Consider the following 4,171-nt stretch of genomic DNA (forward strand, 5'->3'; position numbering starts at 1 on the left):
TTAAAGTCACAAAGGCATGATTGGAGAGGGAGGCAGAGTCTGTCCTGTAGGACCTTATAGGTCACTATAAAAGGGTTTTAGTTTTTAACTTAGTGACATGGGGAGCTACTGGAAGATTTTCAGTAGAAGAATTACATGATCTGATTTACATTTTTTGAAGATTACTGTGGTTGCTCTATGAAGAAAAGACTCTAGGAGGACAAGTCCAAAATCAAGGAGACCAGTTGGGTTACAATTACCATAATCCAGGTAGAAGATGGGGGTGGTGGCTTAGATTAAGGTGGTGGCTGAGAAGGTGGTGAGAAGTGGCTAGGTCCTGGATAGATTCTGAATATAAAACCGGCAGCATGTTCTGATGAATTTGTTGTAGTGAGAATGAAAGAGAGGAATAGGATGACACCAAGACTTTTGGTTTGAGCTACTGGAAAGATGGGTTGCCAATTACTAAACTGTAGAAGAGTCCTGGAAGACTCTTATTTTTTTATTTTAATTTTACTTATTTATTTATTTTTTTGAGACAGAATCTCTCTCTGTTGCCCACGATGGAGTGCAGTGGTGCGATTTCAGCTCACAGCAACCTCTGCCTCCTGGGTTCAAGCTACTCTCATGCCTCAACCTCCCAAGTAGCTGGGATTACAGGCATGCGCCACCACACCCAGCTAAATTTTGTATTTTTAGTAGAAACAGTGTTTTTCCATGTTGGTCAGGCTGGTCTTGAACTCCTAACCTCAGGTGATCCACCACCTCGGCCTCCCAAAGTGCTGGGATTACAGGAGTGAGCCACCGTACCCAGCCCGGGGTTTGATTTTGAATTAGGTTTGAGGCCCCTATTTGATAAACAAGTGGAAAGATTGAGTAGGCTGTTGGATATATGGACTAAAGTTCAGAGGAGACATCCAGAAAAAAACATATAAATTTGGGTATCTGTGGGGATTAGATAGAAGATACTACAACCCATGAGAAAGGATGAGTTCACCAAGGGAGTAAGGATAATTAGAGAAGAGGAACAAATGTTTAGGAGCTAAGCATAAAGAATATGATTCTAATCAATAATGTTCAAGGTTATCATCACTAGTAATAAGACCTATCAACAGCATTTACCCTGATATGATGCATTGAGAAGGACACACCATTATGTCTGTGGTAATTTTGCTAAAAAATACCATATAATCTCCATTTAACTATGAGAAAATATCAGACAAGCCCAAATGTAGGTATGTTCTACAAAATAACTGACCAGAACTCTTTAAAAGAGTTAAGGTCTGCTGGGCCTGGTGGCTCATGCCAGTAATCCCAGCACTTTGGGAGGCTGAGGCGGGCAGATCACTTGAGGTCAGGAGTATGTGACCAGCCTGACCAACATGGTGAAACCCTATCTCTACTAAAAATACAAAAATTAGGCGGGCGTGGTGGCACGTGCCTGTAATCCCAGATACTCAGGAGGCTAAGGCAGGAGAATCGCTTGAACCCGGGAGGTGGAGGTTGCAGTGAGCAGGGATCATGCCACTGCATTCTAGTCTGGGTGACAAAGAGACTCCGTCGCAAAAAAAAAAAAAATGTTAAGGTCATGAACAATAATTAATGACTAAGAAATGATTACAGATTGAAGGAAATTAAAAAGCTATGATAATTAAATACAACATGGGAACCCAGATTGGATAGTATTAAAACAGAAAAAAGATATTAGTGAAAAAACTGCTGAAATTTGAATAAAGACTGTAGTGTAGTTAATAGTATTGTACCAATGTTATTTTCCTGGTTTTGATCATTGTACTATGGTTACATAAGATGTTAACAAGCGAAGATAGTTTAAGGAAATAGAGGAATGGTCTGTTTTATTTTTCGAACTTGTCTGTCAGTCTTAAACTATTCCAACAGAAAAAGTTAAAGAAAATTAAGTTTATGGCTTTTCAGCCTGCGCCCCAAGGATGTGGCTGCCCTCACGTCTGGTCTTTCTAGGTAAGCACAGAAATGCTGGAGAAGGAGATAGGGCTACCCTATAGGGTCTAACTGTGCGAAAGGCTTTGAATCCTCTAAGATCCAGTGAAGGGGTAGGCAGGGTATGTGGGGGAATATGAGAAACCAGACGTGTTTGTTTTCGGCAAAAAGAGACAAAAAAACAGAATAAATACTGGGTTAGGCCTGGATTCAGGCAAACACCCAGTTACTTTCAATTATTCATCCTGTTCTCCAAACAGAATTGACCATGAGTGACTTCATGACTCACAAGGGTGTTAGCATATTGTAACGTCTGGCTGGGAAGATTGCTCAAATCCCAAAGGATTTGCCTTGAGGAGCCTTGCAGCATTCTGCTTTTTTTCTGCCACGCCTACAGCTCAGGCACAGTTGTAGAGGGGATTTCAAGTTTATATGCCTGAAACGTAGGTTGTATGTGCATTATATCTGACCTTCCCTGTCTGGAATGATTCTGGAACAAAGAATGCAGCTGGATTGAGATACCAACCTGCAGTGAGTGAGGATATGCCTGGAATAGACCTAATAGGAATGAGAAGAGAGACTCCCGCAGCCAACAATGCGGAGGGAGGACAGGGGAGAATTACAGGTTCCATCACATTAAAGTTCCAGAGGGTGTTGCAGACCAGTTCGAGATGGTGACCAGGAAGTGCTAATTATAAAATTATGTATTAAGTATTAGCATTGGGGAAATTGTAAAAGAGGTTTCTAAAGAAGACAGAGGAGCCCCTGAAGCTAGGGAATCTATTGCCCTTGCCCAGAGAAGAGGTGAATTACTGAAAAAGACACACCCTTTAACCTCCCTACTGCCTCAGGGGGAACAGGTCAATAGTCAGGGAGAGGCTCTTAATCCCTGGAGGCCAGGGTATGATCACCTCCCTGCCACTAACCTACCTCATCGTCTGACCTAGCAGGAAACTGTGCATGTCCACCCTCTGCTCTCAGAAACTGAAACCTTGCAGTCCAGTACCCTAAGGTTCTAATGCTACAAAATGCTACTATTAAAGGTAGCTGTCAGTTTCTAAATGCTTACCTCATACTAGGCTCTTTATATAACTATTTCTAATTCATTCAACAACTCTTCAAAGTAGTCATTACCATCCTCATGTTTTACAGAAGATTTTATTGGTAAGAAAATAAACGTTTAGCTGTTCTGAGATCACACAATTAGTGAGTAGCTAAGCCAGGATTTGAACCCAGATCTGACTTCCCACAGAGTCACAGAACTTTCCAGTGAACCTGCTGCCTCTCCTATCTCCAGTGAACCCCAGGGGCCAGGAGAAAGTATGCCTTGGGGAACCATTAGCCACTCTGGGAAGGCTGTGACCGGTACTGACCATTACTCCTGGAAGGCTGCTCTGCATGCACGGCCAATGTGAAGGGTTTCAAGAAATTTCACTGGGGATGGAAAATCAGCAGCCTGTGTCTCCTCAGGCCAGACTCGGTGGCCTGGTGCTGCTGCTGCAGGCAGTCAACAGTAACTGAGGTTTGTGGAGTGTGAGGGGGAAGGGCATGAAATCACGAGCGGAACACCTGGGCTCCTGATGGTGGAAAATCACAAGGATGTTTTGTCGCGTTTGCCTGCAGCTACATTTCTGGCTGAAATTTTGGGAGGCTTTACCAAGCCTCAAAGGCAGAAAGAAAAAATCATGTTGAGAGAGACAGGCGCTTTGACAGGAAACAAGGCCTGGGTGCTAGCTGGCTCTTTGCCATGAATTTAACACATGAAGGGGAGCAGAGAAGCTTCCTTGTTACCATCAGACTGTCATCAAATTGCCTTGGGCGTCCTACAGGAGAAAGGTAGCCAGGCCTCCACCCCGAACAAACCCTTAGATGCAGCATTACAGAGGAGTCCAGGACCACAAAAGACTGTGTAACGACCTACCACATTGATAAAATAGATCCACTATGAACTATTTTCCTAATGAGGCAAGAGCATTTTGTGTGTTGGAGACATTTTTAAAAGCCAGCATTTCCTAGAAAAAGTGAGTGAGAAAAAAAAGAAAAGTCAACTTCACACTGTGTTGAGAAGAGGGAGTAAAGTCTGAACTCCAAAGGACCATTTATAAGATCAGCCCCTGTCTTTTCCTTGTTCTATCTCCCACTGTTCTCCTCTGCAGCCTTTGTTCCAACCACACTGTTCTCCTGCTGCTCTGCTCTTGCGTATCTGTCCCCTCTCCCAGCACAGCCCCTGCTT

This window comes from Piliocolobus tephrosceles, chromosome 4, assembly GCF_002776525.5.
Source record: "Piliocolobus tephrosceles isolate RC106 chromosome 4, ASM277652v3, whole genome shotgun sequence".
Lineage (NCBI taxonomy): Eukaryota > Metazoa > Chordata > Mammalia > Primates > Cercopithecidae > Piliocolobus > Piliocolobus tephrosceles.